This window comes from Megascapheus bottae, chromosome 10 (assembly GCF_031878675.1).
Source record: "Megascapheus bottae isolate mThoBot1 chromosome 10, mThoBot2.hap1, whole genome shotgun sequence".
Taxonomy (NCBI): Eukaryota; Metazoa; Chordata; class Mammalia; order Rodentia; family Geomyidae; genus Megascapheus; species Megascapheus bottae.
The window spans coordinates 29,340,905-29,367,935 of NC_143518.1; the positions used below are offsets into that span (position 1 = coordinate 29,340,905).

At 37.7% G+C, this 27,031-nt stretch overlaps 1 long non-coding RNA gene across 2 annotated transcripts in view; it reads left to right on the forward strand.

Moving 5' to 3' along the window:
* The window catches only part of LOC150057809 (uncharacterized), a 267,348-nt gene that overhangs the window by 229,876 nt on the left and 10,441 nt on the right, over positions 1-27,031 (forward strand). For both annotated transcript variants that reach the window (XR_016536787.1, XR_016536788.1), the window contains one exon: positions 22,022-22,126. This is a non-coding gene — a long non-coding RNA (uncharacterized LOC150057809). The remainder of the gene's footprint in view (positions 1-22,021; positions 22,127-27,031) is intronic.

The window sequence follows — 27,031 nt, forward strand, 5'->3', positions numbered from 1 at the left end:
TTTTCCCTATCGCTTCCAACATCAGTATTGCTACTCTCCTTCCATATTTCTTTGTTCTCAGGTTCTTAGTACCTAATATAGATAACATATTTATTTTCGTTATATGCTTTTTAAAATTATTTTAAATAGGGTTACAATTACATTCATGAGGTAATGAGTACATCACTTCTTGCTCATTGTTTTCCATTCCTGTGATTATCTCCTAGTTGTAAAGTTCATTTCCAACATACTGTTCTGTGATCATCACTGTTACTTTTATCTCCACTATTTTTAATCTCCATGTTTGGTTGTTCTGGACCCTCTTTTCCTTGGCACGATCTATATGTGCTAACTCAGATCACTTCTGTTCAAGGAAAACTGCTTTAAGAGTACTCTACAGAAGAATAATTTCTTACATTATTATTTTAGAGAGGGAGACAGATAATTGTAATAGAACTCACTACCTGCATCTAACTACATCAGCTAGGTCAGTACTTCCCCCCTTTAGGTGCTATGTGCTACCAAAAATAAATATAATAAACACACACTATGCCTCAGTGTCTTATATTACAATACCTCTTAGCCTTGCTAATTATGTGGTATATTAATATAACCAAAAGATTATTCACATAAATTATATTACAATGCAATTGAAACATTTATTGTATAATTTAAATAATCAAATTATTCTATTTAGTTAATTCATTGTTTACATTTGGTATACTATTTGTACAGGGTTTATTGGTTTTATTAATCTTCTTGGACTGACATATTTCTACTTTTAGCTATTGGTGCTGATGACCCTAAGTCAGTTCTTAGAAACTTTGAGCCCTAAGGAAAGTAAATGTTTCCTGAGGAATCAAAGCAAGTGTGTTGATATAGAGGCTCTATGGCCATGTGGACCACTAGGATGAATCATTCAAATGATTGGAAGGGTGTAGATGCCAAGGATCCATGCAACTCCTGCTAGGGCCCTAAATGATTTTCATTAGTGTCTGTTCTCTATCCCTGCCAAGAGCAATAAATAAAAATGCCTCTTAGAAACAACTTTTTGGTATTTGCTTGTGTAGTCATTTCCCCTTCTTCAGCGGGCCACTGGCAATCTGATGACTGCCAGTTTACATGTCCAGGTACATTTTACTTAGATGTCTTAGTTGTTTCCCTTCCTGAGTTCTTTACTAACAATTTGCTTTTATTTCTCATGGATGGAGAGAGTGTGTTACAGTCTTCATATGCCAACATAGACTTGTACTGTTCAGGGAAAACTGCTTTAAAGGTACCCTAATGAAAAATATGTATGTCTTTATTTTGGACAAGTGAAAAGATGGATAATTGGTGATAGAAACCTTGATTTCTCATTGTAAGAAAAACATTTACATACTGGTCAAGACAGCATCATCTTGTCTGTCAGTTTTAATGGTTTTGGTGTATCTAATGATCAACCACTCAACCATGTCCAAAGACCATTAAAGTTAGCTTTGGTACATGGTTTGGTTCCTCCGTAAAGTAATTAGAATTATTCCATAAATGCCTTGGGCACACACACACACACACACACACACACACACACACACACACGCACACACATGCACACACAATCCAGGTCATGAATCAATCTTGTTTGTATTTGAATACTTGAATGTAATTTATTGGCTTACCCAAGCCTGATTTACTGAAAGCAAATTAAGTCTTACTATCTGTTATGAAAAGTTTTAATAGTAAAAATTAAACAGGTTCCTGGAATATACTGATACTGATTTCTGGCTTTCAACTCAATTGGAACATTTCTGAAAACATTGTTATTGACTTGTTAAATGTTAATAGGATCTTATATTTAAACGTTTTCAATTTGTTCCCTTGACTACAGCCTCCAGGAGTGGGAAACATACAGGTGGTATAAAGCTCAAAAACATTTGCAACATGACTGACAAGGCAGACACATAATGTACCTTGTCAGCTGCCTACAGCCCATCTGGCTGTATTGAAGCTTCTGTATGGCCCCAAAACAATGTTGTAAATGTTAAAATGGGACTTGGCAGCAAGAAAGATCTCCACCCCTTGCTAGCAGGTTCTGACCTTTTCCAAAATTACAGATTCAATCAAGAAAAGTAAAGAAAGAATTAGACATCTTCAGAGTTACTAAAACTAAACTGGACTCACTCTATTGACACATAAGGATATTCTGGATAGCTAGTTTAGTGTCCTGGCATATATAGAAATATATTATGTACTATTTAGTATGAATGCCGTATGTGTGTTTAAATCTATAATATTCATGTTGCAGATCTGCAAACTTTCATTATCATTCATATTCACAGCACTTGTTCACCCCACAAACACTGAGATAAATGTATGATGATACTTCTATATTTGTATTCAATTTCCTTTGAAGACTAACAACCATGTTAACAAGAAGAGAAATTGCTTCACAGAACTTTTATGTTTAAGCAGAATGTAGACACCATCTATTCCAATCTGTGTATTTTATGGGAGAGGAGCCTGAGTTTATTCTAGGGATTCAATGACCAAGATGTGACTAGATTTATTTTCCAATGGCTTTTGATAAGAAATGGACTTAGCCATGTATCCTAGAAAGAAATAACAAAGAAGGAAACATTTAGAGCTTAATAATCAATGTTTTAGGTTGACAATTCCTCAGCAGCATTGGTTCAATATTTGGTTCATATACAAGGAAAGGTGTCTGGTGGATGGGGAAATGAGACATGGCTAAAATTTCCATGATCCTTATAAAGAAACTTCAAGTGTCAACACATTTGTTGGCCTTGAAGAGAACTCTAAAATGAGTTGCTAGAAATATCAGTCTGGCCAAATGGTTTCATAAATATATGCCATACTGTTATCCTTGTTGTATTCTTTTTCTTTTTTCATATATTTTTATTGTAATTCATAGAAGGGTTACATTATATTTGCCAGATAGAAGGTACATTAATTCACGTACATTGATACCCTTTCTCATGTCTTGGTCCCCATTTCCCTTCCCCCCACCCCCATCCCTCATCTTGTTTTCCCCCCTTCCCTATCCAATTTCAAATAACCAAATACAAATATATCCAATATATCAGATAACAAAGTAAGATACTGTAACAATATGAGATAATCAAGGGATAGCAAAAGAGATGAGAGATAACATAGTACGTTAAGGACAACAATCACTCATTATATGGCTTTTGTTTCTATATCCTAGAGGTCCTTTCATTTAGTATCATACTATATGGCCTTATGTATCTAGGTTTTGCTCTATTGCAAATCTCTGCTAGGAGAGCCCAAGGTTTCTACTGATTATGACAAATGAGGGAAACCATTGAGCCTATGTTCCTTTGAGTCTGGCTTATTCCACTTAATATGATTTTTTCTAAGTCTTTCCATTTCCTAACAAATGGGGCGATGTCATTCTTTCTGACAGCAGCATAGAATTCCATTGTGTACAAATACCACATCTTGTTGATCCACTCATCAACTGAGGGACATCTGGGTTGGTTCCATATCTTTGCTATGGTAAATAGTGCTGCAATGAACATCATTGTGCTAGTGGATTTAGTCTGACCTTGTTTCTGGACAATTGGGTAAATGCCTAGTAGTGGAATTGCTGGGTCACAGGGAAGCTCTATGTTTAGTCTTTTGAGGAACTGCCATACTGCTTTCCATAGTGGTTGAACAAGTTTACACACCCACCAGCAGTGTAGTAGTGATCCCTCTTGGCAACATCCCCTCCAGCATCTGTTGTTATTAGTTTTCTTGATCCTGGCCATTCTAACTGGAGTGAGGTGGAATCTTAGAGTTGTTTTCATTTGCATTTCTTTTATGACCAGAGATGTTGAGCACTTCTTCATGTGTCTATAGGCCATTTTTGTTTCTTCTTCAGAGAAGACTCTAAGTCTTTGGCCCATCTTTTAATGGGATGGTTGTTTCTTTGGAGATTAGTTTGGGGGTGATTCGATTTTTTGAGCTGTTGATATATTTTAGATATGAGGCCTTTATCTGTTGTGTGGTTGGTGAAGATCTTCTCCCATTCTGTAGGCTTCCTAATTAATTTACTAGCTAGGTCCTTTGCCATACAAAAGCTCTGCAGTTTAATGCAGTCCCACTTATCCAGCTTTTCTCTTATTTGTTGTGATTCTTGGTCCTTATTAAGAAAGTTTCGACCTGTGCCAAGGAGGCCTAGTGTATCTCCTATTCCTTCTTGTAAAGTTTTCAGTGTGTCGGCTTTTACCCAGAGGTTTTTGATCCATTTGGAGTTAATTCTAGTGCAGGGTGACATAGAAGGATCCAACTTTTGCTTTCTGCAGGTGCTTATCCAGTTCTGCCAGCACAACTTGTTGAAGAGGCTATCTTTCTTCCATTCTATTTTTTTGGCTCCCTTTTCAAAGATTAGGTGGCCATAGGTCTGTAGTTTAATATCTGGATCCTCAGTTCTGTTCCATTGGTCTTCAGGCTTGTTCTTGTGCCAGTACCAAGCTGTTTTGATTATTATAGCTCTGTAATAGAGTCTAAAGTTTGGTATTGAAATTCCTCTTGCGCTGTTCTTTCTGCTAAGAAGTGTTTTTGCTATACAGGGTCTTTTATTATTCCATTTGAAATTTTGGACTGCCTCTTCTATTTCTTTAAAGAATGACATTGGGATATTGATGGGTATTGCATTGAATTTGTAGCTAGCCCTTGGCAAGATTGTCATTTTCACGATGTTGATTCTTCCAGTCCAGTAGCATGGGAGGTTTTCCATTTCCTCAGTTCTGCTTCAATTTCCTTTTTCATGGTTTTAAAGTTTTCATCAAAAAGGTCCTTTACATTCTTAGTTAAGGTAATTCCTAGGTACTTTATTTTCTTTGAGGCTATTGCAAAAGGAGTTGCTTTCCTGATTATTGCCTCATTCCTCTCACTTTTGGCATAGAGGAAGGCTGTTGATTTTTGAGGGTTAATTTTATACCCTGCTACCTTGCCAAAGTTTTGAATCAGCTCAGGGAGCTTGGGAGTGGAGTCTATAGGATTCTTTAAATACAGAATCATGTCATCTGCAAAGAGTGAAAGTTTTACTTCCTCCTTCCCTATTTGCAGCCCCTTTATGCTTGCTTCTTGCCTTATTGCACTGACTAGGAATTCTAATACTATGTTAAAGAGGAGTGGAGAGAGTGGGCATCCTTGTCTCATTCCTGATTTTAGAGGGAATGGCTTTAGCTTTTCGCTATTAAGTATAATACTAGCTGTGAGTTTGTTATACACAGCCTTTATTATACTGAGGAATGTTCCATGGACTCCTAGTTTCTCCAGAGCTTTTAACATAAAAGGGTGTTGGATCTTGTCAAATGCCTTTTCTGCATCTATTGAGACAATCATGTGATTTTTGTCCCTGCTCCTGTTGATGTATTGAATTATATTAAGTGATTTGCGTATGTTGAACCAGCTTTGCCTCCCTGTGATGAATCCTGTTTGATCACAGTGTATAATTTTTTTTGATGAGTTTTTGTAGACGGTTGGCCAGTATTTTGTTGAGAAGTTTTGCATCGATGTTCATCAAAGAAATAGGTCTCTAGTTCTCTTTCTTTGATGAATCTCTATCTGGTTTGGGGATGAGGATTATACTGGCTTCATAGAATGAGTCTGGTCAAGAACCTTCATTTTCGATTTCGTTGAAGAGCTTGAGGAGTATTGGTGTGAGCTCTGCTTTGAAGACCTTATAGAATTCAGCGTGATTCCATCTGGCCCTGGGCTTTTCTTAGGCATACCACCCTGAACGCGCCCGATCTCGTCTGTTGTATTCTTTTTCTAAATCCTAAGCGTGTATCAGTTTGTGACAATTTTATGCCCAATACATCCACTAGGGGTCTAACTTTTAAAATAGTGTTATGAGTCTGGGGAAACAATTTCATTTCCTTCTTAGCTGTAGTAATACTTACAGTATTCTGTGTATAGGTTGCATAGTCATGATTTAGCCTAATTTAGGGAGTAGGAATAAATTAAGCTTCCTAAGGACAGTATTTTTCCCTTGGCCTATACCATTCGTCTCCTCTTACTGGAAATGGCTGACAGTAGCATTGGCAATTTGAAAACTATATCTAGTTATGGAATGGTTTATATAGGCTACCATCTGAAAGTAACAACTGGACCCAATCCTTTGATTTTTGTAAATATATGTCACCCTTGTAGTATGAAGCATGCTACAAATTTGAACAGTTTTTATACCTTATCTTTCTTCCCTCCTACCAGCTGCCATTATAGGAGTTCCATAAATTCTAGAGTCTATCTATGATTTTATTCCTTCTCAAACTATGTTGAGAAAGTTATTTTCCATCTAAGTGTTCATTAACGTCCACTTCTCCGCTAAACTCTAATAAGTTGATCTATCTAGAATATAAAAATGTTCATAGTTCTTGAATATTTGACCAAGTATTTTTCACAAATATTGAAGTGTCTGGTCCTTCTAACACTGATTAGCTGGATAGCCTCAGTGAAAAGCAATGTAATGAGTCACAGTCACTCTGGAAAAAGAGTTTAGCAGTTTACATGTAAATCTCTACTTACAACACATAAGTCACAGTCCTATTACATAATCCAGAGAAATGAGCACTTACAGCTGCATAAAATCAATTTGAACAATTGCCCATTGGAACTTTATTTGTAATAGTAGTTGTTTCTCTGTAGTTTGTGCTGAAGAATGGATTATCTACATACAAAAATGGGGGTGGGGGAAAATTGGTATTAGGATGTTGAGTGTAACTCATTAGTAGAGTTACCATGCGTGAGGCCCTAGGTTTTACCCTCCCTACGAGAGACATACATCACACACACACACACACACACACACACACACACACACACACACAAAGTTAGGTCCACATCTTATCGTGAATGCAAATATTAACTCAAAGTAGATTAACATATGTAAATGTAAAACTAAAATTATACATTTTTGTAACATTAGGTTAGACAAAGATTTCTTCAATATTAATACAAAAGGACAATTCATAAAAACTGATCACTTGATTTTTAAGAAAACTGAATACTTTGGATGTTACCAATCAGAGTTTTTGAGGAAAAAAATCAAATAACTTAGTAATAGTCTTTACTATTTAGAACTTGTAAAGAACTCCCAAACTTAATTAAAAAACAAACATGGGGAAAGACTTGGACAAACTTTTTACCACAAAAGATGTATGATTGAAAATTAATACATGTTTAATATTGTTAGATAATTTCAAAATTTCAGATTAAAGCTAGAGTGAGATATTATTGCACATCATTAGAGTGGGTACTATGTTTTTGTGAAGATATGGAAGAAATGGAACATGGCTAGTGAGAGAAAATACAAAGTGGTAGAAACACTTTTAAAAAATATTGGCAGTTTAATAAAAGTTAAACATATACCTACCATATGTCCCAGTTACTTCACTATCAGGTACTTAGCCAAGAGAAACAAAAACATATGTCTTCACAAAAATCTGTAGCTGTGTATGCCATGTATGTAGTAATTGTATTGAACAGTAGCCCCAAATCAAATGACCCAACTGCTTAACAGGTGACTGGTTAAGAAAACTGTGGCATATCTGTATGATGGCGTGCTATTCAGTAATTTTAAAAGAGTGATTTGTGGATATATTCAAAACATAGATGGATCTCAAAATAATAATGCTAAGTGAGAAGTGAGAAACGTTAGATAAAAATAGTACCCATGGCATCATTCCATTTTTACAAAAGTCTAAAAAATGCAGAATGAATTTATAGCAAGGGGAAGTGAATCAATCTCTAGGGAGAGAGAGAGTTGCAGGAAGGTACTGGAGGGAGAGATTACTAAAGGGATACAAAAAAAAAAAAAAAACACCAGATGGTTGCTAAGTGCATTCTTCAGTTTGTACCAATGGTTTTGTAGACATAGATTTAAGTTAAAGATGACCAAATTGTATATGTAAAATATGTACTGTTTATTGTGTGCCAACTATGCTTTGGTAAAGCTGCACAGAAAAAGAATGTGAGATGACAAATAGATGTTTTAACCATCAGCTTCCTTATGGCACACACTGGAAGTGCTACAGAGAGGAAGAGAACCTATGACTGTTTCCCTTTCCTTCCCTTGGCTTAAGTTCCACTCCTTAGGTCTGCAGAACTGTGTTCTTTGTTACCTTCTGGACTATGGCCATTTTTTTTCTCTCTACCACCAAAACAAAAATGTGCTTTGAATTGTTTACTGTATCTGACTATGTACGTAAATACTTTCATTTGTTTATTTGAAATAGGGAAGGGAAGGGGAGAAACAAGATGATTGGGAAACAAGATGGAGGGGATGGGGAAGAGAAAGTGGGACAAAAACATGAGAAGGAGTATCAAGTTTCCAGAAGTAATGCACCCATTGCCTGATGAATGCAACTGGAATCCCTCTATACATTACCCCAATAAAATACAATGAACAAAACAAAACATTTCTTTAAATATATGCATTTAGATGCTGACAGAGCTCTGCTCTGTCTCTCTTGCTTACACACGCGTGCATGACACACACCTATGTACACGTATATACACTCATACGCGCATGTGCAGAATTTCCCAATTGGGATCGTTACACTTTGCCATCTCTCCCACATGTTTTGAATTCAAATAGATCCTCTCTTCCACACTACTTATTAAACTACAGATAATGGCAAAAGCTAATCTAAAAGGGTTGCTATTTTTAATACATAGTCAAACTGGATCTAGAGATCAAATATATTGATCCAGTTTGTAATTCTAGCTCTACCAACGAGACTCTGAGCTGGTCATCTCACTCCTCTTAGAGTGCTGACTGCCTGTAAATACATTTATGATATCTGTTTGTTTGCTTGATTTCCAAACCTGATGTCAGGATTAAGGGAAATGTGTTTCTGTGTGTGCCAGACTCCTGCCAGGAACACATTAGAATCAGTGCCGCAGGTTGTGCTTCTGTCTGCCTTAGTTGTAGAGGAATACTCCACAGTCTTTTCTTTCTTCCAGGGGTTAGCTTGTTTCAGAGGTGAATTGAGTCAGAACAGTTCTGTTCCCCAATGTCTTTAGAACCCCTCAATCCTCTTGAAGCCATATAAGCACTGGTGGGTTTTCCAATCCACCCTCGGGATCCTCAGAACATTGATTTCATTAGATGATTTCATCATCCACTTAAAAAAAAAAGATGACTTTTCCTGCAAGAATCAATGAATGAATAAAAATGTAAATAAATCAAAATGAACTCCAAACTAGACTATTATTTCTGTATTTTAATATTAATCTCTTGCTTTGTGATTTGTTTTTATCCAGGTACCAGGCGTCCTTGAGGAGAAGAATAGTTTTGTACCCGTTCCATTCATTTTTTTCATATATTTTTCTTGTAATTAATAGAAGGGTTATATTATATTTGCCAGATAGAAGGTACATTAATTCACGTACATTGATACCCTTTCTCATGTCTTGGTCCCCATTTCCCTTCCCCCCACCCCCATCCCTCATCTTGTTTTCCCCCCTTCCCTATCCAATTTCAAATAACCAAATACAAATATATCCAATATATCAGATAACAAAGTAAGATACTGTAACAATATGAGATAATCAAGGGATAGCAAAAAAGATGAGAGATAACATAGTACATTAAGGACAACAATCACTCATTATATGGCTTTTGTTTCTATATCCTAGAGGTCCTTTCATTTAGCATCATACTATATGGCCTTATGTATCTAGGTTTTGCTCTATTGCAAATCTCTGCTAGGAGAGCCCAAGGTTTCTACTGATTATGACAAATGAGGGAAACCATTGAGCCTATGTTCCTTTGAGTCTGGCTTATTCCACTTAATATGATTTTTTCTAAGTCTTTCCATTTCCTAACAAATGGGGCAATGTCATTCTTTCTGACAGCAGCATAGAATTCCATTGTGTACAAATACCACATCTTGTTGATCCACTCATCAACTGAGGGACATCTGGGTTGGTTCCATATCTTTGCTATGGTAAATAGTGCTGCAATGAACATCATTGTGCTAGTGGATTTAGTCTGACCTTGTTGGGTAAATGCCTAGTAGTGGAATTGCTGGGTCACAGGGAAGCTCTATGTTTAGTCTTTTGAGGAACTGCCATACTGCTTTCCATAGTGGTTGAACAAGTTTACACACCCACCAGCAGTGTAGTAGTGATCCCTCTTGGCCACATTCCCTCCAGCATCTGTTGTTACTAGTTTTCTTGATCCTGGCCATTCTAACTGGAGTGAGGTGGAATCTTAGAGTTGTTTTCATTTGCATTTCTTTTATGACCAGAGATGTTGAGCACTTCTTCATGTGTCTATAGGCCATTTTTGTTTCTTCTTCAGAGAAGACTATTTAAGTCTTTGGCCCATCTTTTAATGGGATGGTTGTTTCTTTGGAGATTAGTTTGGGGGTGATTCGATTTTTTGAGCTGTTGATATATTTTAGATATGAGGCCTTTATCTGTTGTATGGTTGGTGAAGGTCTTCTCCCATTCTGTAGGCTTCCTAATTAATTTACTAGCTAGGTCCTTTGCCATACAAAAGCTCTGCAGTTTAATGCAGTCCCACTTATCCAGCCTTTGGTCACAGGTCACCCATGCCACTTGCTCATCTCCCACAGAGTTCTTTCTTCCTATTTGTCTTCTCTCTCAGGAATTTTCTTTTTCACCTCCTCTTCAGTGAGGGGATACAATGTAGACTACACCTGCCCCACAAAACATTCTTCTACCATTTCTACTTCCATTGTGGTCTTACTCCTATATCTTTCCATTGAGCTGGACTGGGATTTGAAAGATCTGTGTGCCATTCATTAGCTGTGGGAACACAGACAAGTTATTTAATCTCACTAAGCTTTGGTTGTCTATAACTCTATGACATAGATTCCCTATATTTATGTCACAAAGCCATTGTGAGGATCAAAAGAGTTCATGTGCATGGAAGTTCTTTGTTACCTAAACTAGGATAAACAAATAAAAGGAATAATCATCTCTATTAAATTTCTTCTCATGGTCTTTCTCATATGGTAGCGGCTGTCATAGATTTGTCTCCTAAACCAGTCTGAGAAAAACCGTGAAAACAAGAATCTTCATGCATCTTTATCACTCTCATTGCTCCATGCACATATAGGTACTCATTTGGATGTGTGGCGCTGAATGTATTTAACACCTATTGGATCATTCTGTATATAGCTGTAACACATGCAAATGTATTTAATGTACCAGGATATGATTTTCAAAAGCAAAAGGAGTGACTTTCTGGGATAGGTGCTGTATGTTCAAAGCCTGCAGAGCAAGTAACCAACACATTTCATCAAATGTAATTATAGGAATTCAGGAAACAGTAAGTTCTAATTAAACAAAACAACAAGCCCCACCAGATGCGCACTCTATTTTGAAAGCTATGATCTTGTGTTTTCATGTCTCACAGACTTGTAGAGTCAGGACTTGTAGCACAGGGGCTGAGTTGGGAGCCAAAATAGGATGACAGTCCAGCCCTTGTGGAGGAGTCTAAATTGGAACATCAGATGTTTATATTCAGGCAGGGACGTTTACTAACTAAGAAGGGAATGATGCTGTCAATTGACTACTGACTTCCTGCATCCTATGAGGAAGAATATCATTGACAATTCTGCTGACAACCTTTTTATGTAACTTCCTCAAGAGTTCTTATCTGGATTTCCTGATAGTGTTGGAATGTCATAGAGCTATGCTTATTTATGCCTAATACATAAACATTGTTTGAGGACAAAAGTGGTTACCTACTGGGCATGGCAGCGTATGCCCATAATCTCTGTTACTTGGGAGGTAAAGACAAAAACATAAGGCTAGCTTGTGCAAAAAAGTTAGTGAGACACCATCTTAAAGAAAAACAATCCAGGTATGATGATATACATTTGTAATCCTAGCTACATGGAAGGCATAGGAAGGAGGATTGTAGTCTGAGATCAGTGCTAGGTAAAACTTAAGACCAAGCTGGACACTGGTGGTTCACGTCTGTAATCCTAGCTATTCAGGAGGTTGAGATCTGAGGATCTCAGTTCAAAGCCAGCTCAGGCATGAAAGTCTGTGAGACTCTTATCTCCAGTTAACTACCAGAAGATTGGAAGTGGTGCTGTGGCTCTGTAGAAAGAGATTCTGCCATCATGTTAACATCATTCCTCTCTTGGGTGGACCGTTTTATCTTTTTATTTCCTTCCCTTTGTTGAATAAACAAACCCTTTCTCAATAGCTCTTTCCCATTAAATGTCTACACACTCAAGTATTTCCCAATGATGAACTCAGAACTCAAACCACATTTCTTCTAGAATTTTAATTTCCCTTTTCTGCCAAATATTTAAAACAATGGCCTTTCACTTGCCTGTTAGAAAAAAATAGTATTGTGTCATTCATAAAGAAATGGAAAAACTTGGGAATATTATATTAAATGAAGTATGCCAGACCCAGAGAAACAAAGACTACATGCTTACCTTCATTTGTGGTAGCTAGAATGTGCCTAGTTAAGCTATTGAGTGGTTAGCAAGTGGTTGCAAGTGAATTAATTGAAGTATAATAGACTCTATGGAGAACTCAAATAGTACAATTTGTTAGAAAGACTAGGTCAGAGCCCAAGAAAAAAATACCAAGAAATGAGTACTTGCGAGAAGTGGACTGGTGCCAAAGGAGAGATGAATGAAGTGGGAAGAAGGGGAAGAACACAGTCAAGAACTCATTGTACCCCAAGAAAATTAAACCTGAAGGAAAAGGAAGGGGTGGGTCTAAGTGGGGGTGAGAATGTTAAAGATGCATCGTATTGTAAACTGCTTTGCACCTCCTTTGGACAATACTTGAAGATAATTAAAAAAAAGAAATTTACGGCCAGGAGTTTGGCCTAGTGGTTAAAGTGCTTGCCTAGCATGCATGAAGACCCGGGTTCGATTCCTCGGTACCACATACATAGAAAAAAGCCGGAAGTGGTGCTGAGGCTCAAGTGGTAGAGCTCTAGCCTTGAGAAAGTCCAAGTACAGTGCTCAGGCCCTGAGCTCAAGCCCAGGACTGGCAAAAAAAAAAAAAAAGAAATTTACTCTTCTCATCTCTCTTCTGCTTCATTCCTCACCATACTTCATCTGTATCCAAGGATGATTCCTGTCATTTATTTTGACATAGTATTTCTAAATCAAGAGTGAAACATTAACCAAGAATAAAATAGTGCATGCCCATATAATAAACAACCAATATGTTAAAAAGTCAATATTTTCATACTTGCTCTAGGACTATATTTCAAGGAATAAAATATTTCTGTTCCTAGCCTGGCCAGTGGCTCATGTCTGTAATCCTAGCTACTCTGGAGGCTGAGATCTGAGGATCAAGATTTAAAGCCAGTCCAGGCACAAAAGAACCTGAGACTCTTATCTCCAATTAACCTCTAGAAAATGGGAAGTGGGGCTTGGCTCAAGGGTAGGGCGGTAGCCTTGGGCTGAAAGCTCAGGGACAGAGCCCAGGCCGAGTTCAAGCCCCATGACCCACCAGGAAAAAAAAAAAATCTGTTTGCCTAACCTCACAAGCCCCATTCTTTTTCCTCTTCATCTCTAGAACAAACATTATCAGTAGTGAACTATGTAGCCTGTTTCCCTTCTAGGATGCCGTGTTTGCCATTGTGACTCCAGGGCTTGCCAGTTCTTGGGATATAGTTTATGTTCAGTAAGTACTATAATAAGTGAATTAACATGAAAAAAATAGTTCGGGCTTTAATACGTTGGGGAAATAGGGAAAGCTAAGTTTGTGAGAATAAGATTAGGATGGAGAAGTTATTTGTTGAGAGTACCTTGGGAACAGTGCCATGGACTGGGATTTGGGGATACAGGATGTCCCATTGCAAGTTGTTTTTTGTTGTTGTTTTTGTTTTTGCTGGTTATGATCAGCTATGGTCATTTTAAAATGACCCTAATGTTAGAAAGTTCTAGTGTGATGGTATGTAATATCAGCGATAGGAATTTATTTCTTCATACAAAATTCATTTCATTTCTATATTTCTGCTTAGAGAAGAGACTATTTTTCACATTAATAAATCTTGCTGGCTGTTTTTCTTGATTATTTCTATAGTAACCATTAAACTTAGCGCATGTTTAGCTAAAACAGAGAAGGATTTTATCCTATAAAATGATGGTGTTGTGTCTTAAGATGGGGAATCTTGAAAATATCCTGTCTATGGCAGAAAGCTGCAAAGGCGAGAAAGAGTAAAAGGAAGGGAGGAAAGAAAGAGTAGGAAAGAGGGAGAAGGAAGGGAGAGAGAAAGAGAGAATGAGATAGTAAAAAGTATAAAGAGTTCTCAGTGAAGAAGGGATAGATTAGCCGTCTTGGATCTCACATATGCATGGACACACACACACACACACACACACACACACACACACACACACACGACACCCAGTGAGAGTGAAAGAAAGGGAGGAAGAGGAAGAGAAACAAGTAGAGAAACATTCAGATTGATAGTTTAGAGAAAATAAGTTTTGGAGTTCTATTCCTACATAAACTCCATGTGTCAGCAAAGTCTTCTCCCTTCCTGATGGTTGCTATCAGAATACTCTGAGCCTCTTGCTAGATTCCTGTGCACAACATCATAAAGAGTATATCAATACTGAAATAATGTGGAGATTTAAGAAGAGATTAGGAAAGCAGGATGGCACAATATGATTTCATCCCACAGGCCCCCAAATTACTTAGTGTTATCATACAGATATTTTTACTAATTTACTCACAAGTGAAAGGCTGCCTGGAATATTAATTTAGCTGAAAAATAGCATGCCATGGTATGTGTATGGGCTGAGAAGTTTACGGGAAAAAAAGAAAAGTAAAGAAGCCAGGCTAGCGGAAGGTTGTCTTCTAGCAGCAAACCTATAGCTATGAATCTATTTGATCTTGAGTAAGTGTGTTTCCCTTTTGGGCTTCATCTTGGCTTTATTAAGAGAGGAAGCAGTGGGTTGGTTCCAGTAGATTGTATCTATTAGGAGTCTTCCAGTTGTAAATGGTAAAAATACAAAAAAAAATGAAATTTCAAACTGACTTAAAAATAAAGACAATATATTTGATCATTAAATAGAAAGTTCCAGAACTGTATCAGCTTCTGCTGAGGTTTAATTCAGTGACTCTCCTATGTCACTGAAGGATCTAGTTGTGATATTACCTAGGGATGCTCTCTAAGATGACTGCCAGAAGTCACCAGCTGCATAGCACCTCCTATGGCAGAAAGGAGATACTTGCAGTGAATTCCCACAATTATTTTTTTCTTTTTGTTACATTAATTTATTATTATTATTTTAGAGGTGATGTACAAAGGGATTACAATTACATGAATTAGGTAATGAGTACATTTCCTTTCCTACAGTATCTTCTGTTCACTTATGCTCTCCCAGTCCCTCCCTTCTATCTCTACTCATTAGTTGTATAGTTCATTTTCATCAATGTCCAGTCAGCTCCACAGTTGCACTTTTCATCCTTTTTCCCTTGAGTTCTGTGCCCTCCTACCCACCATATATAAAGGCAAAGAAGAGAGAATCATCAAAAATTAAATACCAAAAAAGAAAAGTCTTTTTGTTCCCATATCTTAACAAGACCAGCTTAGGTAATAAACTCTTCTCTCCACAATCACCATAGCCTAGGTAATGAAATGCGTTTATTCCCTTCATCTAAGTCAGATGATACACTGCCTCAGGGCATATATGGTGCATGCAGCATTTTAGGTGTTTCTGGCAGATGCAGGTAAGCATCTTGGATTACAACTGGTTTCAAAAGAACAAAAAACAAAACAAAACACAGCACAGCACAGCTCCTCAAATAACACATATATAGTTTTTACCTTATTTAAATTTTCCTAATATCAGTTTAATTATTAACCTTTTGAATTTGGGACAATTCATATGCTTTTTTGAAATGTTAATGTGTAACATTTCTTGCCTATCCTTTTTCTGTCTTTGAATTTATTATAAAAAATAAAAGCCAATAGCCAAGTGCTGGTGACGTGTACCTATGATCCTAATGACTCAGGATGCTGAGATCTAAAAATCGTGTTTTCACATGAAGGTAATTTTTTATATAAATATGGTTATATATAATCCTAACAGTTTTTTAATTGTGATGTGTAGAGGAGTTACAGTTATGTTTGCCAGGAGAAGTAATTTCTCACACATTACTACCCCTTCTCAAATTGAAAATCACAGTTTGAAGCCAGCCCAGGCATGAGGGTCCATGAAACTCTATCTCCAATTAATCAACGAAAGCTAGAACTAGAGCAGTGGCTCAAGTGTCAGAGCAAAGAAAGTTTAGGGTTATCACTCAAGACCTGAGTTCAAACACTAGACACAGGAAGGAAGGAAGGAAGGAAGGAAGGAAGGAAGGAAGGAAGGAAGGAAGGAAGGAAGGAAGGAAGGGAAGGAGGGGGAAAAAAGAGAAAGCCAAAGAATAAATAAATTCACTCTAGTTTTCCATGGCAGAAAACAGCCACCTTTCTCTAAGAAAATTATGCTCACTTACATTTAGTATACAAGATCTTTTCATCACTTAGAGTGTGGTGACTCTCCAATCTCTTGTAGCTAAGTGTCCCATAGACAGAATTGTGTTCACAGTCTTGTGCCTTATGTCCAAGGGATAATAATGTGTTGGGAGCCAGACTAGAATCAAATTGTACCTTGATTTGCATCAGACCATGGCTTTATTGTCCTATTGTTTTATGGCCTTATTCTGTTTAAATTACTTGAGATTTACCATATGAATGTAACAGTTGGAAGTTCCCTGGTTTCAAGAAGGGAGAAGCTAGAGTTGAATAAACGAGGCAGTCTTTACTTGGGCTGCAGACATCCCGGACCGGTGTGTCTGTCTCTCTTCTATTTTTTTCCTAGTCCTTGCCCCCTATTTCAGGAACCCCAATCTGCGAACCCTGGTTTGCTGCCGGCTGGCCCCGGCAATAATGCTTTTTAGAAAATGTTCATAGCTTTAAAATATCCTGATCTTTGTGTTTCTTCTAAGTTTTTGAATGGCTTCTATCTAATCTTAGGATTTATGTATATTTAATGTGAGTATGTGATCCAGAAAATCCTATCTGTTGTTACATTCTCGTCCAATTACAAAACAAATGATACAGAGATTATCTTCCTTTCCCACTCAGAATTAACATCATTTTGTGGATGAACTATAACAGCTGGGATCCCATTAAGCTGTGCTCTATGGAACACAGAAGCATGAACTAGTATTTGAACCTTGGCTGTACTTCCCAAGTCCCTGGTTTAACTGCAGCTGGTCTGATGCCCAGAAATGGAGATAATCAGCACACAGGACCTGGATGAGGTGACTAAAGCAATCAGACTGGAAATGGATGCCATATCTATTCTTGATCATCTAAACAACTAAACTTTATCTCCTACATGTCACTTCTCAGCTAAAAGCATAAAGGAGACCAGAAATCTACTTATATAAACATGTTTATTTTTCAAACTTGGTACAGAACTAAGTTACTGTCAACTTTTACATTCCAGTTTGGTTTAACTATAATTTTATAACAAGACAGTTTAATAATGATAAGTAGTTGTACAAAGGGGTTACCATTCAATATGTCAGATTATAAGTATCTTGATTGTTCTTACCACTTTACATTGTGTTTATAAAGGTACATTTAAGGTTATACATTTACGCAAATTCCATTCATTTCAATGTAACACCATTCAAATATACAATATAACTCCATATCTCAAGAATATTATTTCACTGTATGTCAATCATTTGATTCATATCTCTCCTCTTGACCAGATTATAAATCCTTTATGCTACCACTTGTTCACCTCACATACCTTTAGCATGTTCTCTTTGCTCTAAGCCCTCTGAGCACAGGGACTCTGTTCAGGGTGTCCCACAGTCTGAAATATGGTGGCTTTTGAATAAATGCTAATTGACCAACTAAATATATAAATGAATACCAGCCATGGGGAGCTGTTGAGATTCTTTGTGAAATAAAGGTTTGTAGAAATTTTATAAAAGATGTAGATTACATCTGAACTCTGGAAAGATCTCAGAGCAATGTTAAGCAATGAACTAGGAGATGGGCAGACCAGAGCAAGTCGACTGGTGGGTAACTGCAGTACTGCTTGAGAAGAGATGGGAGTTAAAAGTCCACTAGTATCAGTATGAGTGGTGGAGAAAACAGATGTGTAGATATCATAATGTGTAGCATTTACAGCTTAATATTTAATGGAATGTGGAAGACAAAACTGAGATGTCTAATTTGATAGGGAAGGGGGGAAAACCAAGACGGGTGGAGGGTGTGGGGGGGAGGGAAATGGGGACTAAGACATGAGAAAGGGTATCAATGTATGTGAAGTAATGCACCTTCTATCTGGTGAATATAATGTAACCCTTCTATTAATTACAATAAAAATATATGAAAAAAGTTTTCTAAAAGATACTACAACTTGTTAAGACTTTCCTTGTGCCATACTTTCACAAGTCCCAGAAGACACAAAGATACGAAAGGCTTGCAGAAAGAATGCCAATACTGTGATGGATGCATGGACACAGGAAGAGACCACTTTGGAGGTCAGCACAAGTACAGTGTGCTTTAGCAACAATCCTGCTTACATCTTGTGCCCAGAATGCCTTTCTTGTCTCACTTTCATCTGGACCCTGGGTAGAAAAACAATCAGGGGTGTTAGAAGGAAGTATTGGATATAGGACTAAACTGGCCAGGGTTTTTTGCAGGCAGTGTTGGGTGAAGTATGGCCTTTATGTTCTGGAGAACTGCTTGTCCCTGCAGCCTTATCTCTAGAGAGCTTCCCCGAACAGCATCTCTTTGTATGTGCCATGTCCTTGATACACTTTCATATTGTCACCAACAGCACTTCATCATGTCTTTCCTGTTTGATTTGGGAACCATGAAGAGAATGATTGTATTACTGTTTCTGTAGGCATATTTCTAATCGTTATTGTTATTGTGTGTATGTGTGTGTGTGTGTTTAAAAAGTCTTTTTAATTAAATTATATAACCTAGTGGGAATAATAAACCCAGTGGCCAATCATGGGCCACAATTATGTACATTATTTTTCCAAGGTCTAATATCCAATTTTTGAGTTCCTATAGCAGTGTACGATCTGTGATTTTAATCAGTACTGGTGAACTGAAGTGTTGAATTGATGTGTGTATGGATCTACCAATTTAGATTGGGTATAAATATCCATCATGCATTCCTGGTATGCAGAATATGACAGAATACAAGGGACAAACTTGAAAGGAGTTCTCACTAACAGGAGTAGCTATATAAAAGGAGATGTCTTGAGAGATTTGTACTAATTAGAAATCTGAAGGAGGCTTTTGATGACAAAGTTTGAAGACAGTTTCCCTGATCAGTGGACAATTTTTGATTCTTTGTTGAGACAATCATGCTATATTCCCCAAATTAGCTCAAACACTCTGTTTTCCTGACTCAGCCTCTCAAGTGCTGGGATTGCACATATGTACCACCATGTGTAGCTACCAGTTGACAACTATCGATAGAGGCAGGTCTGCTGGCATTTCACAGGTGATGTGGCTCCTGGAAGTATTTAGGAAGTACTCAAAATGTTATTTTGGATTCCTAATAAGCATTTCTCCCCTCCTTCCTAAGAGAAGAACATGCTGGACTTATTTACCCCATTTAGCACTAAAAAGTAAATTCACAAAAATAGACTCTCTTTGTTCTTTCATCACATACAAGGTTCAGGGCATGAGTCATAGAATAAAACTAATATTGACTTGCTTTTACAATGATGGGACAGGGAGAGCAGGGCAGAGCAACTGTCAGAAATGTTTAGGCCCTGTGGAAAAATCAATGTTTTGTTTTACGCTGGTGATATTTTGCAATCTGTCAAGCATGCTGTCTTACTTTCTCATAATGCTTCCCCTACATGATGAGTAGTCTACTTGCACTGCGAGCCGGGAGGGAGGGAGGGGGGAGGTGGGAGGTTGGCCCAGTCCTGAGACTGGGAAATAAGACCCTCTCACTCCTCATACTGAGTGTAGTGAAAAGGGTCAAAAGTGAAGTTCTGAGGGTGTGTTTTTTTTTCAGCAACTCACAGCTTTATGACTTTTTGTGTCTGCATGTTTGTATTCATACACATTTACGTATCCCAGATGGTAATTATTATAGAGCTATCTCAATAAATGATTGACTCTTTCTCCTCCTTTAAATATCTGGTTGGTCTAAAAAAGCCTAAATAAGCAAGTTTTTTAAGCTCTTACATTATTTCCCACAAAGAGCACAACTGCAAAAACTCTAGGCAGGGATGAAGGTCATAGTTAGCTTTTTACCACTGAGAAAAGCACTTCCCACTGTACCAATTCTGTAGCAACTGACCCAGTGAGTTCTTAGTGGCCAGGTAGGTCCTTTCCTTCACGGAACCCTATCCAGGGAACACTGGTAATCAGGAGGAACGAGCAGTCTTGACCTTTGTTTAGTAGTCCAAGTATGTTAAGTAGCAACAAATACCATAAATAATTAACTCCAATGTGGGTCAAAACTCAGCCAGCCACCAATCTTTTCCTTCTTGGGGTCCTCCATTCCTGTTCCAGAACTAACTTGTGTACTTAGGACAGTTTTGATCAGATACAAGCAGACATTCAATATAGTTATAGTTAGCCAGCTAGCTAGTTAGATATAGATAATTAAAGTTACTAGAAAGATATTTTACCAGACAATAATGAATGTAGAATCCAGCTTTTGTAGACGTTTTGTAGAGCTCACAGGAAAAGTCCCTGAAATAAACTCATGGCAGAACTGATCCAGGGCCCATTTACAATCTCTTCACCTTCTTTCTAGCATGCGTTCACTCTCCAGCACGCTCATACCAGCTCCTTCTCATTGGCTCCCCTTGAGTTGACTGGCTCAACAGTGGGCTTCCCAGGCCATCACTTTGAATGGTTATGGGAAAGCTCTCCCAGGCATTTCTACAGAGAGAAAATTTGGGCAGAAAAAGCCAAGTGGAGCCCCCACTTTACCTCCAGCTGGCTGAACGTCCTGTTGCCTTTGCTAGTCTAGATGTTTATGGTTGTTGGTGAGGTTCATGACTGGGCTAGGGAAGCGAGGCCTGGCTTGGAGTCAGTGTACTTTGGAGCTCCTGAAAAAAGTGCTCTGAGCAGCCAGGTACTTAGAAGGGAGAAGAAAGAAGTTATACGTATTTAAGTAGTATGATCTAAGAGTCATTTAGGAGTCTTTCCTCCTCACTGAAGAAATTTCTCAGTTCCCAAATGCTGATTTGAGGGGGTGCTTTGAGTAAAAAAAATCAACAAAGGAAACTAATAAGAACTGCACAGAAAGGGCAGAAAGAAAAGTAAAGGCTGTGGTCACAGATTTAGCAGGAGCTCTAGTCCTACTACTAGCCACATTCTGAAGCACTCTTCCTCTGTTCCTAAGGCCAGATCTGGATTTTTACCAACCCTAGAGCATACTTGTGTTTATCAAGTATTCTGTATTCTAGTATTCCAGTATAGGACAGATACATAGCATATAGTAAATGTACAGGAATTCTTCCCTATTATACAGATGATTTTTACGTGCAGTCATTTGGTGAAATAATATGAGAAAATGCCAAGTTTGAAAAATATTGTTCACTTCGCTCAGAAACTGCCAATTTTCTTCTGCAGATATTGACTACTAAATGTTTTTCCCATGACAGATAAAAATTGCATCCACAGAGGTGACCTTATCATCGAGTAATTGTTACAGAGGGAAGCTGACATATTTTCTACGATTTAGACAAAGAGACAGTCAAATATGATGTTTCTGATGTCCTATTCCAAAATATAAATTCACATGAGAATTTTCCAATTGCCTACATCCTAAGGCAGAAAGCAATCTTCTAGGGGCAATAAAGAGGGAGGTGGAGAGGACTCAGGAGATGTGACAGAAGGAACAGAAGCTGTGAGTAAGGGAGAGGCTCGTAGTGGCATCTAGATATGGCTTGTACTTGTCCTGCTCATTTATTTTACTTGTCCTGTTTATTTATTCCCCTCAACAGTCATTCTTGTTTTGGTACCCTCAGGAATTTCATAGGTCACACTTTTCTTTCTTGATAGAATACTTCCATGAAAGCACTGCATGTTCCTGGGAAGAGACAAACAGCTTTGTACGTGATAGCCTTGGAAACAAGAAAGCCTCTGTGGGAGTGGTGAAAGACTCAGGTGAGCTGGCTGTCACTTAGGTTACAGTCATTCACTTCTACTCCACATGCAGGTCACGTCCTGGTGTTCTTACAGTAACTTATCTCAGCCTGTGCTGAGCCTGTGCTTTGAAATCTTTCAAATCTGAAAATACTGTTGTGGTCGTTTATTAAATGTTTTTGAGCTTCCTCTTATTTGAAGTTCTTTGGGGGACTATTTCCATTATCTGCAATCAAAATAAATGCCATACATGCAAATAGATTCAAATTCTTATCTCTTTAAGCAGTTAGTTTAGATTAAGAGTTATCAGGAATCTTTCCATTTCAGTGGTTACAAAACACCAAAGACTGGGAACTTTAAAAAAATAAGGAAGAGGCTCAGGGCCAGGTATACACTAACGCCTTTTATAGCTGTGGGACCTTGACTCCTGAAAGAGCAGAGAGGTACTGCGGAGGGAACTGTACGGAACTGACGCGTTCATTTGAGCTCAAGATGGTTCTTATTCAATTGGAGCATTTCAGAAATACAAATAACCTAATTAAAACAATTTTGACAACTAGAGACTTTTATATATATGGAGTCTTAACTTTTTATTATGACTTCTTCAAGCAATGAAATCTGCCAGAGATATGATTATAAAAAGGGGAATTGTAGTGCAGATCAGTGCTTTTCAAATTTTCTCTAGTAAAGGAATCAATTATTTATTTTCAAAATGTCACCAACTAAAATGTTTGCTTTCATAAAGTATAGCTAAAACAACTATCAGAAAATTAAATGAAAAACACACCTGAGAGCTATCAGTCCCCAACTTTGCACTTATTATTAGAAACTATTTTTAATTCTTTTTTCTTTAGATAGAGAAATACTGAATATTAAACTGAGAACAGACACTCCACATGATTATAGCCAAAATACAAGATGCAATTTTGGAGCGTTGGCCAAAATTCCAAGCTACTAATCTTTCTACTAGAACTAATGGAAATTCACTTACTATATAGTTCTACTAGGTAGTATGCTAAATTAGCTTTAAATTCATATGATCAGAATGTAGAGCTTAAGTAAAGCTACAAAACTGGTCACATTGAGCACTGACACTGTGTGCATGTGTACATAATATAAGGTTCACTCTGCTCATGGTGAAAAGATCTGGGGCCCACTCTGAGTACCACCAGTGTGGAGGGCTTGACTTTAGAGTTCCCTCAGTTTCTCATAATATGTGTGCCCTGAGATATCTTACCTTCTTGTCTTTCTCTCTTAAATTCAAAGTCAACTATGAGTGCTTATAAGATCAGGTGAGGCAGCACATATAAAGTCCATAGGTGAATAAAGAAATATTAGAAGTAAAGCAACATCCCTGCTTAAGGCTCTATCAGCAGAGAAAAGATCCAAGAGGATTTAGTAGTGAAATGCATATGCCTTCCTTGTATGCCTAATAAAAAGTCTGATAGACATTGATACTCACAGGATGATAGGCTACTAAGACTAACTAAACAGGTACAAATGAGATCCACACTATAAACACTAACAAGAAATGATAATAAAAATCAAATACTGATACAATAAATCTCTTATATTCTTGCACTAGTGATAATAATTACTACACAGACAAAAAAAGAAAGACTTGATAGTGAATGGAACTGATTGATATAACTGTCAGTTCTTTCCTAAGTTAATTAGATATTACTTTTGTTCCAATCTAAACTCCAGCAGACATTTTTGAGAAAGTTGGGAAACTGATTCCAAAATGAATATGAAAGAAGGCTGATTCATAGAGTTGTCAATTACACTCATATGCATGCATGTGCACATGTGCACACACACATTGTCACAGAACAAAGGGTTAATTGTTAATTGTCCCTACCAAACAGGGACATTTATAAATGATAAATTAAACATGAAATACAGTGTGTTCGTGAATAGAGAGCATCCTGGCAGAAAGTTTGATGTAGGTTCAGAGTAGGAATAGGCAATGTATAAAAGGAGAAACCTAAATGGCCAAAATTAAAGAGATTCTCAATCTTATTAGCAACAAGAAACATAACCATTTAATTGAAATAGACCATTTAATATTCAAATGGCAAAAATTTTAAAGTTAGAAGATGCCAGATTTTCACCAAGTTAGAGGAAGCAGGAGCCCACATGCTTAACTGAAAGATATGGGAATTGGCAAAACCTTTCCGAAAGCAATCTGGCAGCTTTCATTAATTCTTACCTGGTTCCCCTTGAGTACAGCAGCCTTTTTCCCAGGAATGTTTGTACCTAAGAGTTTCAGTCCCAGGCCACATAGAAAGATAGACATAGCAGCATTATTTGTAGCAACAAACAGGTTTCTGACAGCAGATGGAATAATATTCAGCTGTCAGATAAGCAAATGAGTATACATCAAAATCCAGCACTGAGTAAAAAAAAAAATCCCTAAAAAGGTAAGACACTATTGCAGAAACTAAATGCATACATGCCTACACAAAATACTGCTACACATGTTTCATGGATACACATAAAACTATTCATATAAGTGTGTGTGTGTGTGTGTGTGTGTGTGTTTAGCACCTTAGAAAGAGTGTCTGCTAATTGATGAGGTGGTAAAAGGAAGAAATGGAAGATGAAACAAATAAGTATGGTATAATAAGCAATAGACTTTGAAGAAAGAACTTCTAGGTTGATTTCTGAAACTCCAAAAGGTTAAAAAAAAATAGGGCACACAAGATGCAATAGATCATGATGTCTCATTTGTCTCTGTAGAAGTTCGTCCTAACTTTATGGAAACATGGGGGCCTCACAGAAGAAAAAATTCAGATCCCGTTCTTAAATTCATGAACTATGATTCTATTTAGGCTGTTGCTCTTCACTTTCTTGAAGCACTTTTCAGTTGTGCAATACTAATGCTAACCAGCCAAGTGGGAGGGGGGGATATGGGTTTCCTAGCCTGTGAAGTGAATGGCAAAGATTCCCTGGTGGAGTATCCTAGAAACGCTTGCATGTGTTCCTGCCTGACTGGTATTTTCCATGTTTCTCATCTACATGCTGGCAGTAGCAAATGTCTTTATCATGGCTCTGGTCCAGAGAACCCAAAGCCAGAGCTTTGCTCTGGGCGAACATCCAGAAGAATGATTTGAACTCCACCAAGAGTCCCAAATTTTAAGGAGGCCCAGAGATCTGTGCTGCCTGCACTTGTTGAGCCTTTGTAAATCAATGAGGGAAAAAGGCTGTGCATCCTCAGTTCTTCTGAAGGCTATATGCTACTTGTACCTTGATAGTTGTTCTTGCTCCAGGATGCACTCATATGAGAGTATTTCAAGAGCAAGAGATCAAGTGTCAGCCAGGATACAAGATCTTGAGTGGATTGGAGCTATTACATATCTGTACTTTAGATCTTGACCCATCTCCATAATGAATATGGAGATGAGTTTGGCAGAACTTTCCTCTGAGCACTGTGTTTCTGACAAGGATACAGGACATTTGTCTCTTTGGTGTGGAGACACACTCAGATCCATTGACAAAGAGGCAGGTGCCTGCACAAAGGGCAGGAGACATCTAAAAGGCCTTCTGATTTCAAGCCACATAAAAATGGGATGTTTACAGTCCCATTTTTAAAATTAGTAAAACATAAATCTACTCTCTTAAGTTTCTATGATGTTATTCTACAGAGTTCTCTTACAGTATCACACTTTGTTTTTTCTTGCAGAGGTGTGGTGGTGGGGACTCAGTTGTGGAGCTTGAACTCAGAGCCTGGGTGTTCTAACTGAACACTCCACCACTTTGATCCACAGCTCCACTTCTGCTTTTTCTCTCTTTTGTATGTTACTGTTGTTTTGGTTTGGTTTTAGTGGTTAATTGGAGATGAAAGCCTCACAGATCTCGGCCTCCTGCGTAGGTAGAATTACAGGCATGAGACATCAGCAGACGGCTAGTGTCACACTTTGAACAAAATTGCTCTTACGGTTCCCATTTTATACCACTTCCAGGCTACATTGCTACCCTTATATTAGACACAAGGACACAGGCTCTGGAAGATTAAGGAATTTGCTGCAAGGCCTGTGTAAGTTTGTGGCAGAGGTAGGAGTGGAACCCATATCTTTATACCCTAAACAAAATACCTCTTGCTCAACACAGATGACATCTCCAGGCTCATAGAAACAACTATCCTTTGGACCTGTCTCCACCTGCTGTCTTCTTCCTTAAAGACAGTTCTCCCGGTGGACTTTCATTTCATCCTGCCATGCTCCCTTTATACCCCATGCTTTATCAGCTTCTGATGACGTTGCTCTTGAGGTCGGATGAATTCCATCAAGATGTCACACATCTGTGGGGCTTTTGAAAATAGTGACTCTTATAAAAGAGTCCACCACAAATTAGCTCGTTCACTTTGAACAAGTCACCGGAACTTCCTGAGCCTTGGTTTTCTTATGCAACGGTTAATGCCCATTTCAGAGACTTCTCTGGAAAAATAAATAGGATGTTTATGAAATTGCTATTGTGAAACTATAGAATGCTTCGTAAAATATCACTTGAAGTCCAAGATAGGCTGGGAAATGTCATGGTACAATGATCAACTCGGGAAAGACCTGCGGTTAGGCAGTCCCCTCAAATATTGGCTGTAGCAGTTTTACTTGTATAATACTGGAAAAATTTCATTCTTCCTTCAAGAATGGTAATGATCATATTTCATAGAAATAATTTTTTGTATGCTTCCTAAAGAGAAAATGAAGCAATCTATCAAAGCTTTTAATGCATTGCCAGGGACCCAATAGCTTGTGTTGATGATAATGTTTTTATTTTGTTCTTGTTGTTACCCTCTCTCTTGGAGGAGCGTATTTTCTCCTATGTTTTGTTCCACATAACATAAAGTCTAGTGTTTTATGAATAATAGAGGCCAAATCAGAGATAGAAAAACACTGTAAATGGTAACAAATTCTAGCCAAAGAA